Genomic DNA, 15,761 nt, shown 5'->3' with positions numbered 1-15,761 from the left:
ACCATGAGTAACAAGAGATGTGAAAAGTAGTTCAAAATATGCAAAAGTGTGATCTATTTGCACCACGTATGAAGAACATTCCTTTTCATTTTTGTTTAAGGCAAGGATTTGCAAGTGAGGAATATTTGAGTGATGGCTCAATTCCTTCAGTTAAAAAAATATTGGAGAGAGCATAAGATGACTGACACAGATTTTACCACACAAAATTTTAAATTCTCAGAAATTCTGCACAAATAATTGTATACATAATGACATATTAAAGGGCAAACAGCAATCTTGATCATAAACATCCAAATCTTAGTTTGAAAGCACATAATAATTTAAAAGAAAAACAGGAGCAAAAACATGCTGAATTTCCTATATGAAAGCAAAGAACTTGACTGGTCAGTTTTAAAAGGAGGCAGTGATAGGCTAATGATTCTACCAGATCAAACCAGGCAATCCAAAGGAAATCAGTTGTGAATATTCATTGGAAAGACTGATGCTGAAGCTGGAGCTCCACTACTTTGGCCACCTGATGTGAAGAGCTGACTCACTTGAAAAGACCCCTATGCTGGGAAAGATTGAAGGCAGGAGAAGGGAATGACAGAGGATGAGATGGTTGGATGGCATCATCGACTTGATGGACATGAGTCTGAGCAAGCTCTGGGAGCTGGAGATGGACAGGAAAGCCTGGCCTGCTGCAGTCCATGTGGTCACAAAGAGTCAGACACAATTGAGCAACTGAACTGAACTGAATGATTCTACACATATATTTAATATTATAGGAAATGAAATAATTGCAGGGTAAGCTCTTTGGCATACAATTTTGATATAATAATCTTTTTTTATTTGAATATTAAGAGGGTGGAGACACTGAAATGTATGCTTCATCAAGGACTGTTGCAGGGGAAATGTTGGCCGGCATTCTAGGTCTGGATCTTATTCATCATAGTTAAATATGCTTCTGCTAGAAAAACATGCTGCGTCACTGTACATCCGTCCACAGCTAATACCCTTTAACTCTACTTCAGTTAAAGACAAACGTACTTGGACTTAGGTTCTAATTTGACTGAAAACTTATATTGTAAGTTTACAATATAAACTTACTAGCTTACAAACAGTTGGAGGATATTAAATTTGCTTGCTCAGATGACTAAGGTTTTACTGTTTGTAAAGCTTGGCTGAGGGAACATTTTCAGTGGTTTGAATTTAAAAACCACCGTTTTCTCTCCTTGGTTTTAGGTCTTACCCTATTTAACTATTAGGCTGTCTCAGGTCCTTGCGGAGTGTATTGATGAGAATACTGGAACGGGTTTGAAATCCAGTTCTCAAATATTTTCATGTGCAGGTTGATATAAGGTGATGACCAAGGAAACTGCTTTAGTTTCCTCAGAACTCTTCATGAACTAGCTTTAGCATTCAATAAGATCATCTTATTTCTTGGATGATTTTTTTCTACTTATTTGCTCTACTATAATAGATACATTACCAATATGAAATGTTGGTTTCTTGCTAGTGTTAAATGTTACCTGGTCATAGTATTTGGTTTGCATGATAAATTGCTGAATATATTTTATTGCTATTTTCTTGGAGTTTTTAAAATAATATGAAAATTAGAGATAAGTCTTTGGTTTTTCTTATGCTGCTGCTATTGTAGAAGGCTGTTGGCTTTTGGTATCATGATTAAAATAGTTTTAGAAAATTCACTGGAACACTTATTTTCATGTGCCTTCAGATAATTTTTATACATTTCAAACAGGTTTTGTGAGATTTCAAAATTAGCAATTTTGAAATCTTTTTGGGAGGTAAAGTTGGCTGATGATTCAATATCTTATTTCATGATTGTCCATTATACATTCTAATCAAGTGAGTAGAAAATACCGTGTCATTAACATAGCTTATGGATATTATGCACAGAGTCATGCATTTTTAATTAGTATATTAAGACAATAATTTAAGTAAAATAAACAATGGTATCAATTGATTATAAATCAATATAATTTAAATAAAATGAGTCATAATTTAAATAAATAATTACTTTACTATCAAGGCATTTAACAATAAAGTACAAAGTAATTCAAAGGCATCTGAGAAAACTAAGCCTGGGTGACAGGGGTCAAGGTAGTTAAACAAATGATATCTTCTTTGGGTGCAAAATTAGTGTTCATGTGAAGCATTTCTGGCTAGTGGTTGCAACACAGGAGAAGATTATGGCATTAGGAGACCCCAAAGTGAGAGACAAGAGAGAAGAGACCATTAAGCAAAAGCATTGGTGATTTTTTCTTCTCAGTGATAAAATAAATATATTTCATTGCATTATTTTTGTCTTTCTTAGATTTTATTTTTATCCTTTAAAAAATTAATTTATTTTTTAATTGGAAGACACTTGCTTTACAATATTGTGTTAGCTTCTGCTATATACAACATGAATCAGCTATAGAGTATAGGTATCTCCTCTCTCTTGCACCTCCCTTCCACCTCCCACCTCATCCCACACCTCTAGGTTGTCACAAAGCACCAGATTTTAGCTCCCTGCAACATACAGTAAATTTCCACTGGCTATTCTAATTTTACATTGGGTAATGTATATGTTAATGCTACTGACTCTAGTTGTCTCACCCTCTCCATCCCCTGATGAGTCCACAAGTCTCTTCTCTATGTCTGTGTCTCCATTACTGCCCTGCAAATAGGTTCCTCAGTACCATCTTTCCAGATTCCATACATATGCGTTAATATATGATGTTTGTCTTTCCCTTTATGACTTCTTTTACTCTGTATAATAGGCTCTAGGTTTATCCACCTTATTAGACCTGAGTCAAATGTGTTCCTTTTTATGGCTGAGTACTATTCTACTGTGTAGATGTACCACAACTTCTTTATCCAAAGAATACTCAACCCCTATGGGCTTCAGTTTCTCTGTCTGTGAGATGAACCTATATCAAGGTCGGCCTCAGAAGGGTGACAAGAGGATTAAATGGAATAAAATTGCAAAGCTTCTGCATAAGGAATGCAGGTGACAAGTCCTAAATAAATGTCAGCTGTTGTTACATACAAGAGTAATTTTTGTAATGTTCCAGCTTTTTATTCCCACATTATTAAGCCAATTTCTGTCCATATGCACTGTCCTCTGTGAGGTCTACGTCATAAAGCTCAGTATCCCCCAGGAAGAAAGAGGATGTATAATGTGGAGCAGAATTTCTCAACCTTGGCACCATTGATGTTTGGTTTGGGTCATTCCTTGCTATAGGGGCTGTCTTGTACATTGTAGGATATTTAGCCATATCCCTGGATATGGATGCCAGTAGCATCATCAGCCAAGTTACACGGACTAAAAATGTCTTCATATACTCCAAAAGGGGCCAAATTACCCCCACTTGAGAACCATGGCAATGTGTCTTCCAAAAAGAAAGAGATCATATGAAAATTTTCCATGTGCAAAATCCCCAAGGGAATGAGCTAAAGTAGGGGTCCCCAAGCTCCAGGATCTATTACCTGATGATCTGAGGTAATAATAATAGAAATAAAGTGCGCAATAAATGCCATGTGCTTGAATCATCCCGAAACCATCCCCTCTCCCCCCGCCACCTTATGCATGCATGTGTGCTTAGTCCTGTCTGACTTTGTGACGCTGTGGATGATAGCTCACCAGGATCCTCTGTCCATGGAATTCTCCAGGCAAGAATACTGGAATGTGTTGCCTTTTCCTTCTTTATCAAAACATTTTTTACACATGATAATAATGGACCATAAATCCCTGTACAAATGGAATAGCAGAATCCCAGATTTGACTCTATTTTGCACCATAAGAAAGAAGTGAGACTGGATCAATTACAAGATTGATGACGTTGAAAAGCTAAAATCTATTACTCGAATGATACATGGACAAAGAAGACACTTGGTCACATCATTTTTAAGACTCTTTAAAAATTTATTTATTATCTTTAGCTTTACTGAACGTCCCTATTACACTCGGACGTTCGATAGTTGTGGCAAGTGGAGGCTGTTCTTCATTGCATTGTTCAGGCTTCTCATTGCAGTGGCATCTCTTGTTATGAAGCATGGGCTCTAGGGAGTGCAGGCTCAGTAGCTGTGGCTACAGTCATCCTAAAGGGGGATGACCTAAGTCCATATTTCCTAACACCATACACAAAGATAAACTCAAAATGGATTAAATACCTAAATGTAAGACCAGAAAATATAAAACTCTTAGAGGAAAACAGAGGCAGAATACTTGATGACATATCAAAGCAAGATCCTCTATGACCCACCTCCTACAGTAATGGAAATAGAAACAAAAGTAAACACTTGGGACCTAATCAAACATAAAAGCTTTTGCACAGCAAAGGAAACTATAAGCAAGGGGAAAGCCAACCCTTGGAATGAGAGAAAATAATAGCAAATGAAACAACTGATGAAGTATTAATCTTCAAAATATGCAAGCAGCTCATATAACTCAATGCCAGAAAAACAAACAACCCAACCAAAAAGTGGGGAAAAGACCTAAACAGACATTTCTTCAAAAAAGACATATAGATGGCTGACGAACACATGAAAAGATGCTCAACATTGCTCATTATTAGAGAAACGCAAATCAAAACTACAGTTAGAATGGCCATTATCAAAATGTCTACAAACAATAAATGCTGGAGAGGGTGTGGGAGCATTCTAGCACTGTTGGTGGGAATGTAAACTGATACAGCCACTATGGAAGATGATACTGAGATTCCTGAAAAGACTAAGAATAAAATCACCATAAGACCCAGGAATACCATTCCTAGGCATATGCCGTGAGTAAATACAAACTGAAAATGACACATGTATCCCATTGTTCATTGCAGCACAATTTACAATAGCTAGAACATGGAGGCAAGCTAGATGTCCATCGATAGATGAATGGATAAAGAAGTTGTGGTACAAATACACAGTGGAATGTTACTCAGCCATAAAAAGGAACACATTTGAGTTAGTTCTAATGAGATGCATGAACCTAGAGCCTATTAAACAGACTGAAGTAAGTCATAAAGAGAAAGATAAATATTGTATACTAATGCACATATATGGAATCTAGAAAAATGGTACTGAAGAATTTATTTACAGGGCAGCAGTGGAGAAACAGACATAGAGAACAGAATTATGGACATGGGGAATGGGGAGGAGAGGGTGACATGTAAGAAGAGAGTAACATGGACACTTATATTACCATATGTAAAATAGATAGCCAATGAGAGTTTGCTGTATGTCTCAGGAATCTCAAATAGGGGCTCTGTATCAACCTATTGTGGTGGAATGGGGAGGGAGATGGGAAGGAGGGAGGTTCAAATGGGAGGGAATATATGTATACCTATGGCTGATTCATGTTGAGGTTTGACAGCAAACAGCAAAATTATGTAAAGCAATTATTCTTCAATTAAAAAAATAAATAAACTAAAAAAAAAAGAATCCACATACAACAAACACTGGAGAGAATATGGAAAGAAGGGAACCCTCTTACTCTGTCAGTGGGAATATAAATTGGTACAGTCACTATGGAGAACAGTATGGAGGTTCCTTAAAAAAACTAAAAATGGTGCTACCATATGACCCTGCAATCCCACTCCTGGGCATGTATCCAGAGAAAAACAATATGAAAGGATATATGCACTCCAATGTTCATTGCAGCACTGTTTATAATAGCTAAGACATGGAAGCAACCTAAATGTCCATCAACAGAGGAATGGATAAAGAAGTGGTACATACATACAATGAAATATTACTCAGTCATTAAAAAGAGTGAAATAGTGCTGCTTGCTGCAACATGGATGAACCTAGAGAGTGTCATACTGAGTGAAGTAAGTTGAACAGAGAAGGAGAAATATTATATTGTGTCTTGGAATCTAAAAAGAATTGATACAAATGAACTTACTTAAAAAACAGAAAGAGATTCACAGACTTAGAAAATGAACTTATGGTTGTCAGGGGGAAGGGATAATAAGGGAGTTTGGGAAAGTCATGTACACACTGCCATATTCCAAATGGATAACTAACAAAGACTTAGTGTGTAGCACATGAAACTCTGCTCAATGTTATGTGCCAGCCTGGATGGGATGGGGGTTTGGAAGAATGGATATATTTATATGTAAAAGGCTGAGTTCCTTTGCTGTTCACCTGAAACAACCACAACATTGTTAATTGACTATATCCCAAAACAAAATAAAAAAGTTTAAACTTTGCAAAAAAAAATATTAAGTTTCAGGTGTAGTCACATACTGAGTCACAATTTTTAAAGGTTATAGTTCATTTACTGTTAGCATAGAATATTGGCTATATCCCTTGTGCTCTAGAGTATATCTTTGTGGCTTATCTTATGCATGGTAGTTTGTACCTCTTAATCCCTTGCCCCTGTCTTGCCCCTCTCCCTTCCCTCTTCCCACTATTGGCCACTGGTTTGTTCCCTATGTCTTTGGGTCCAGATTTCCCTGGTGATCCAGTGGTTAAGACTCCTCACTTTCAGTGGAAAGGGCATGGGTTCAATCCGTGGTCAGGGAAGTTCTACGTGCTGAGCAATGCAGTCAAAAAAAGAAAAAAAAAATTCTATGTCTGTGAGTCTGTTTCTTTTTGATTATATTCATTAGTTTGTTTTACTTTTTAGATTTCATTTATAAAACACATGTACACCTATGGCTGATTCATGACGATGTTTGACAGAAAACAACAAAATTCTGTAAAGCAATTATCCTTCAATTTAAAAATAATTAAAAAAAGAGAGATATATAGAAAACAAAATCACTCTCTTGTGAATTATTTAAGATAGCCCATTCTCTCTGGATTAAAGTGTTGAGGACCATCCAATGAACTTGACCCTGAAAAGCCACATATTCCCATGGAGTCTGCCTGAACAGCCAGCCAATCCCCTTCTCACACTATTTCTCTTGTTGTATTCCTGGAACCTTCTCCAGAGTGCACCTTCAACAATAAGAGCAGAAGTTGTGGCAAAGTCATTGGCCTGGTTTTGTTGGTAGTCAGGTGCGACCCATATCCTTGACTATAATTCAAAGTTAAGATGTTTGACATTCACATGGTCTTGAAAAAATGTGCTATCATGCCCTGGATAGACAAGGAAATTCCATCTCAAATGTTGAAGAAGTGCTTGTGGGAAAAGATAATGGAGATCAGATCCTGGAGAGAAGAGCATTGTGACTAAGGTGCATGGGGAGAGGTAAGCATCTCTTACATCCAAGATGTTCCCAAGGGAACAAAACTAGCAGAAGCTCCTTTCTAGTTTGGCTTCCTCACTAGTGGGAACCAAATTGCTCAGAGAACAGAGTAACAGTGGAACAATTAATTTAATGAGCACTTGTGAGAATTCAACTTCAGAAGCCACAGAAACAGTAAAAATGCCCCTTACTCCTCTCAGTACAGTCCAACTGTCCCAGAAAGGAGGAAGTTCAGAGGTGCCCTTTCAGAGAATGGATGCTTGATGCCACCTCCTTGCACTTCACTGGAGCTGAATTGAGGATCCATCACCCAGGAATGAAAGGATCCAGGGAACTAGAGGCTCACTGAGGACATTAAAGTGTGTGCTTTGGGAAACAGGGATGGAGGCAGGCAGAACTCTCAGAGTATTAACTTGGATGGCATAATGAGGATAACACAGTTGGTAAGAGTCCATTTACTTAAAACACTATGCACAGTTCAGGTCTCTCAAAATCTCTCTTTCACTCAGATTCCTTCCTTTCTCTCTGAGACCCATTTTTGAGAATCTCTCACCTTCCTGATAGAAACTGACCTTATATCAGCCCCCAACATCTCTCCAGGTTTCTTATGCAACCATCTTAGTTGTTTTTTAGGAGTCAAGTGCCTCTATTCTCCATCAGATTCTCCTGTTTCCTTTTATCTATCATATCTTACTGATTTATTCTCTTACTCAAACAACAGGTGTTCTCTGGGGTTCTTCCTAGTTAGCACGTACCTACGTTCATGCATGCTTAGTTGGGTCCAACTCTTTGTGACCGCATGGACTGTAAATCACCAGGCTCCTCTCTCCATGGAATTTTCCAGGCAAGAATACTGGAGCAGGTTGCCATTTCTTACTCCAGGAGAACTTCCCAACTGCCAGGGATTGAACCCAGGTCTCTTGCATCTGCTGCATTGGCAGGCAGACTGTTTACCACTGTACCTTACAAGCCCATTCAAACAGCTTTGTGATTCAAAAAGCTTACTGACTGTTTCTCTGTCTCAGTTTCCCCATCTGTGAAATGAGGATAATAATAGTATCCACTTTGTAAGGTTAATATGAAAATTAAACTAAAGGAGATAATGCACAAGAAGTTTTTAATTACCCCATCACTCTGTGAGCATCTATACATGTTAATCATTATTATTGTATTACTGTTCACATATATTCATTTGTTAAATCAAAACAGCAATGATCATGATAAAATGAACTAAAGCATATAAAACTTAGCACAAATACTTGACACGTGGAGGTCCTCAAGTAATTTGACTTATTTAGTAAATGTATCACTTTCATTTATTGTGTATTTGCAAGTTTCTAGCCCCTGTTCCAAGAGGCTTACATTTTTGTTAATATGTGAAATGATTGTGATCTATTTTCTGAGAGATTTAACTGCACACATGAAAACTTCTGGGCTTTGTTTTCCTCTTGCACCCACTTTTTATGTTAATTTTTATTTTTGAATACTTTTAGAGAAATTTTAAAGAAAAGTTACAAAGATAGTACAGAGAGCTCCCATAGTGGTGAAATGTTTTTAAACTAGATAGAAGCAATAGTTGCAAAACATTTGAATGCCACTGAATGTTAGTTTAAGGTGACTATTGGTTTTTACTTTCTTTTTTTGGTATCAGTTGCCTTACTAAAATCATTTTCAGTCCAAAGAGGTGTCCTCCTCCAATAAAAAATACATTTGAAAAGAAGTTTTCCATTGCAATTTTTTTATCTTCAGCCAATCTATCATCTTCAAACAATAATTGCTTTTTTGATACTTAACATCTTTTGTATCTTTTTCTCGTTGCATTGCATTGGCTAGAACTTCCTGGGAATTGATAATAGTGATGGTAAACTTTCTTTTCTTCTTTAATATTTAAAGGGAATTCTTCTATTGTTCCTGCCTTTAGGTACCACAAAGGCATTTTTGGAAGTAAGTCTTGTTGTTTGCTTAATTCCTTCCTTAATTATTGATCTATTATCCTGCATCCTGAATCAAATTTGGACACGTATATCTTCCCAGAAATAAATTAATTTCTTAGAGATTTTTAGTATGAAGTTTTAATTAATATGTTCTTGCAAAGTTGCTTTTTAATTCATTAACTCTGCTTCTATCTTAATTTTATTCTCTACTTAGGTTTGTCATGTGTAACTTTCATTAACAACATCTTCCAAATCTTCATGTGTTTATTTCTTGAGGATAGATTACATGTATGGTCATTTGTAGTTTTTTGAAATATGTAATAGAAGAAAATGAATGTAAAAATCAAGACTCATTTTATCACTCCAAGGTGATTCTTGTCCACATTTTGATATTTCTTGTAGGTCATTTTCCTTGGATAAGTGCAAGGACACATAAAAGAGCTGTATGAAGATTTTTAAGTTTTCCAGTCCAGAAAAACAGATCAATTATCATCTCAGAGAAGTATATGAAGTGCGATTTCTCTTTCCAGTTGACGAAATTTTGCATTCTGAATCTTTATTTTTCCCAATGGCTTCCTAATTACCTCAATGAAAAGTGTATCTTATTTTACTTTCACACTCATGGATTAATACTGTAAAAAAAATTCTCAAACCTTTATTACCCTTTTTACACTTTTTATAAATATTTAATATCTTATGCCTTTTTCCCAGCTAATACATTAATGTTTCTATGATTTATAATTAAGGCTTTATAGATTAAAGATACTAATTTTTATTAGTCAAATGCATTATCTTTTGCATTCCAACTTTCTGCATGGCACATTTCTCATTAATAATATTTCAATTTATGGTCCAATTATTGATCTTTTTTCCACTTATTTCTATCAAAGACTTTTTATTCAGAGAGAACATCTACTTTTAAAAATTGCATATATTTGTATATAAATTATATTATCTATGTATTTTATTTATTTTCTTCTGATAGTCTATATGGTCCCTTGCTCCACACTTAATATTTGAAATTCACTAGGAAATGAGATAAAATTTAACATTATTTTTTCTAAATTATTAATCAATTGTGAAATAGTTATTTATAACTCTAAAAGGCCATCTAAGATATCTAGAATAAAAATGAAAGTTCAGATAATAAAAATACATATCAGTTCAGTTCAGTTCAGTCACTCAGTCGTGTCCGACTCTTTGCGACCCCGTGAATCGCAGCACGCCAGGCCTCCCTGTCCATCACCAACTCCCGGAGTTCACTCAGACTCACATCCGTTGAGTCAGTGATCCTAAATTATGATAAATATATTAAATAAGAACTCTAGAATTATTTCCCTGAAAGAAAAGAAGAATAGTAAGAATTCCAACTCAACATAAATTTGAACAGTGTTGTCGAGTTTCATAGCAATTAGACCTAAAGACAAACAGATGTTGTAAAATAATATTATTTGGGGAAAGTATATAAATAATAAGAAAATCTTGAAATTAATATGGAAATGTAGAAAATGCCCATAACAGCTTATAAATACAAAAAACAAAATCTAAAGCTTTCCTAATATAAAGGCAATGTCAGAGATATAATGGCAAGGACTAAATGTCATTATTAATAACATTAAACCTAAGACACATTAAAATACCATGTAGAAACCCTGCTGCTTGAAAACTTTGGATGAATCTAGAGGACATTATAACAAATGAAATAAGCCATACAGAAAAGAACAAATACTGAATGATATATGATTCCACTCACATGAGGCATCTAGAATCATCAGACTCATAGAAGCAGGGAATAGAATGCTGATTGTCAGTGGCTAGAAGGCAAGGGAAACAGGGAATTCTTAGTGTATAAATTTTTCATTATGCAAAATGAATAAACTCTGGATATCTGACATATAACATGGTGGTGGTGGTGGTGGTTTAGTTGCTAAGTCGTGTCCAACTCTTGCAACTCCGTGGACTGTAGCCTGCCAGGTTCTTCTGTCCATGGAGTTTTCCAGGCAGGAATGCTGTAGTGGATTGCCATTTCCTTCTCCAGGGATATAACATAGTAAATAAAGTTGATAATATGGGATGAGATGGTCAGAGATAATCACAATTTGAGAACTGCTGAATTCAAAGACAATTTTTGTAGGTATCAACAGTAACCACAATTTGTCATCAAACGAAGTCAATCCTTAGCCAAAATGAATGACTTCATGATCTCCCTGGGTTTGGAGTAAGGACATTTCTGTCTCTCTGGGGAGTATTTATTTGGGGTAAATTTTGTGTTCCTTTTTTCTTCCTTGTTGGCTAGCCCAGCATACTCATGGAAAGAGGAAACCAAACAGGAGTCAGAAACTTTCTCCTCCTAGGATTCACAGAGGACCCAGACCTGCAGCCTCTCCTCTTCGGGCTGTTTCTGTCCATGTACCTGGTCACATGCACTGGGAACCTGGCCATCATCCTAGCCGTCATCTCAGACTCCCACCTCCACACCCCCATGTACTTCTTCCTCTCCAACCTGTCCTTTGCTGACATCGGTTTCACCTCCACCACCATCTCAAAGATGCTGTGGAACATCCAGTAACAGAGTCAAGTTATCACCTATGCAGGCCGCCTAAGCCAGGAATTTTTTGTTGTTGTGTTTGGATGCCTGGACAATTTACTCCTGGCCGTGATGGCCTATGACTGCTTCGTGGCCATCTGTCACCCCCTGCACTACATGGTCATCATGAACCCCCAGCTCTGTGGGCTGCTGGCTCTGGGGTCCTGGAGCCTCAGTGTCACAGGCTCCCTGCCTGAGACCTTGACTATCTTAAGGCTGTCTTTCTGCAGAAGCATGAGGATCCCACATTCTTTTTGTGATCTTCCTGAAGTCCTGAAGCTCGCTTGTTCTGACACCCTCATCAATAACACAGTGGTGTATTTTGTGACTATTATCCTAGGTGTTTTTCCTCTCTCTGGGATCCTCTTTTCTTACTATCATATTTTCTCCACCATCCTGAGAAGTTCATCAGTCAGGAGCAACTGCAAAGCTTTTTCCACCTGTGGGTCTCACTTCTCAGTGGTTTCCTTGTTCTATGGCTCAGGCCTAGGGGTCTACCTCAGTTCTGCAGTCACTTCATCCTCTAGGACAAGTCTGGTGGCCTCAATGATGTACACCATGGTCACCCCCATGCTGAACCCCTTCATCTACAGTCTGAGGAACAGAGACATGAAGGGGGCCCTTGTGCGGCTCATTAGCAGGGCACCATCTCTCATTCACAGGGCCTTCAGAGGACTCTCATAAGTAACTGGGCACATAATATTGAGGACCAGACATCCTGGCTTCCTTCATTTAATGTTTTTTTATCTTTCCTAATACTCAATTTTTAAAGAAAAACCTTCCTTGGGTCTTCACAGCCCTCTCTATTTTCCTTCATACTATATCTTTGGTTCCCTTTTTCAATTTGTAACCATATGAATTTTAACTTCATATGAATTGAACCTGATCTTTTCTGTTACACTTAGAGATGATTTAAATTTCTTAAAAAATAAACTGAATGTCATGTTTTTAATATATATCCTCAAAGTGATGGGATGTATACCTATTATGGAAATGTTGCCCTGCAAATTCATTTACAGAGATGTTTTCTGAGGTTGTGTGAATTAAGTGAACTGGAAGAAGTGTCTTTTTTCTGAATAACTTTCAGTCACATCAAACTTAATGATATTTATTTCATTCCTGATACGTGAATTCTGGAGCTGAACAGTTCAAAGCTAGCCATCAAGTACTCAGGATCCTTCTGCTTTTCTGCTCTATCTCTAGTTTGACCAGTGGGCTTCTACCCTCATGGTCACAAAATGGCTTCTGCCCTTCCAGCAATTGCAACTGCGTCCCAGGAAGGTGGAATGGAGAAGTATAATATAGAAGATAGCCCTTCATCACTGACCACTTTAGTGTATTCTGTCTGGCTTCAAACTTTCATATCTGCATACATTACCTAAGAAATTTCTCTAGTCTGCTCTGCCCATGTTTAGAGAATTAATGTCCCAGGAATCACTCCTTAACCAACGACCAACAGGAACTGGTGTATAAATCACTTGCCCATTGAGTGAAATAAGTCTGAAGCACACATATTTTACTGGTCCCCATCTTTCCCCAGCAGAAGTCCCAGTTGATAATGGTGGTAATCAGCTTGATAAACACACCTTTCATGGTTTTTTCCTCTTGCCTGACTCATGGTTCTATTTCCTGGGACCAGTAAAATCTTTGTCTTAACTAGACTGAGTTACATTTCCTGAACCATATAGTAACTTGATTGGCAACACCACAAAAGATATGCCTACCTGGAACTTGTAAATGTGACCTTTGTGGAAAAAGCATCTTTGCCAATTTAATTAAGGGTTTTAAAATGAGATAATTATGGATTGCTTGGGTGTGCCCTAAATCCAATGACAGTTGTCCTTAAAAGACACAAGAGAGGGACTTCCTACTGGTCCAGTAGTTAAAAATCCACCTTGCAATGCAGGGGACTTGGGTTTGATCCCTGGCTGGAGAACTAAGATTCCACAAACCTTGGAGCAATGAAGGCCTGAGCCACAACTACTGAGTCTGTGTGCCACAGCTAGAGAGACCCCGTGCCACAAGGAAGACCCCACAAGCCACAACTAAAACCTGACACAGCTAAATAAATAAAAATAAACTTTAAAAATGTTTTATCCATGCACTGGGATGACCCAGAGGGATGGTACAGGGAGAGAGGTGGGAGGGGGGTTCAGGATGGGGAACACGTGTACACCAATGGCAAATTCATGTTGATGTATAGCAAAACCAATACAATATTGTAATCAACCTACAATTAAAATAAATAAATTTATATTAAAAATAAAATTAAAAAAATTTTTATCAAAAAAAAAAAAAAGATATAGGAGAGGAGATGAAACAAACAAGAGAAAGTCCCAGACATAAAGGCAGAAATTAGAGTGACGTGGCCATAAGACAAGGAGCTCTTGGAACCACCAGAAGCTGTTAGAGGCAAGAATGGATTCTCTTCTACAGGAGGGGTCTGCAAGCCCAGGACATGCACCAGTACCAGCCCATGGCCTGTTAGGAACTGAGCCACCCAGCAGGAGGTGAGCAGCAGGCCAGCAAGTGAAGTTTCATCTGTATTTATAGCTGCTCCCAACTGCTTGCATTGCCACCTGAGTTCCACCTCCTGCTCAACAAACTCAACAAAAATAATGTGTTTGAAACATCCTGAAATCCCAGGTGTAGGGAAAATTGTGTTCCACAATTGTTCCAAAAAGGTTGGGGTGCATGCATGCTAAGTTGATTCAGTCACATCCAACCCTCTTTGCAACCCTATGGACCATAGCCCATCAGGCTCCTCTGTCCCTGCTGATATCTTGATTTGGGGTTTTTGGTCTCCAGAACTGTAAGAAAATAATTTCTTTTCCTATAAGGAACCTGTGTGTATGTATTCAGTTGCTTCAGGCATGTCCAATTCTTTGCAACCCCAAGGACTGTAGCCCACCAGGCTCCTCTGTCCATGAAATTCGCCAGGCAAGAATACTGGAGTGGGTTGCCATGCCCTCCTCCAGGGCATCTTCCTAATCCAAGAATTGAACCAGAGTCTCCTGCATGGCAGGCAGATTGTTCACCACTAAGCCACAGGGGAAGCCCTATAAGGCACCCACATTGTGGTAATGTGTAACAGAAGCCATAGGGAACTAACACAGATTGTAAGGAAAATTCTTAGTGTACTTGGAGAAATCAGCTGTCATTTGTGGACACACACACACTGCTGAAGAACTGACGATTTGCTCACTAGAATGAAGCTGCCGGGGCTTTCCAGGGGGTGCTAGTGGTAAAGAACCTGCTTGCCAATGCAGGAGACAGAAGAGACATAGGTTTGATCCCTGGGTCAGGAAGATTTCCCCCAGAGGAAGGGACGGCAACCCACTCCAGTGTTCTTACCTGGGAAACTCCATGGACTGAGGAGCCTGGCAGCCTACAGTCCATGGGGTCACAAATAGTTGTACATGGCTGAAGCAACTTAGCACACACTTACACGAAGCTGCAGATGGACCTACAACTGTTCTACATTCCCAGAGAACCTCTTTGAATCTCTCCACCTCTTGGGCCAAGTGTGAGCATTTATCTCCATGAGAAAGGGCTCTGGGTTTTTCAGGATCCCTCATCACTGAGGTCAGAAGCAACACAGGTGAACACAGGCTTTATTCCATCCCCATGAGTTTCCATCTCTTGCTTGTAGCTTCCAGCCTGCCTTTGATGACTCTCCAGTCCACTTCTCATCTCAGAATAAACCCAGAAAGCAGGTCGCATATTTTACAATAGATAACTTCAGAGGTCAGAGATAAATTTGTCTCATTCTGGCTGGCATGAAGGATTGAAATAATGAAAAGATTACCTAATCCAATCCAAAATTCCCCCTCCACACACACACAAAATGATTTATATTTCCAATATAGGGAAGGGGTAGGGAGTTTGGGATGGACATGTACACACTGCTATATATAAAATGGATAACCAACAAAGACCTACTGGGTTGGGAAGATCCCCTGGAGAAGGGAATGGCAACCCACTGAAGTATTCTTGTCTGGAGAATTCCATGGAGAGAGGAGCCTGGCAGGTCGCACACCAGGAGATCACAAACAGTCAGACATC

The 15,761-nt window shown here is 38.2% G+C and overlaps 1 pseudogene; it reads left to right on the top strand.

Annotated features, from left to right (window-relative positions):
* Positions 1–11,417: 11,417 nt before the first annotated feature.
* Positions 11,418–12,380, top strand: LOC104982447 (annotated as a pseudogene).
* The last annotated feature ends 3,381 nt before the right edge of the window (positions 12,381–15,761 follow it).

Source organism: Bison bison, unplaced genomic scaffold (genome assembly GCF_000754665.1).
Source record: "Bison bison bison isolate TAMUID 2011002044 unplaced genomic scaffold, Bison_UMD1.0 scf7180017860125, whole genome shotgun sequence".
In the NCBI taxonomy this organism is placed as follows: Eukaryota; Metazoa; Chordata; class Mammalia; order Artiodactyla; family Bovidae; genus Bison; species Bison bison.
Note: the sequence above shows the minus strand (reverse complement) of the source record. Positions and strands in the feature narration are given on the sequence as shown.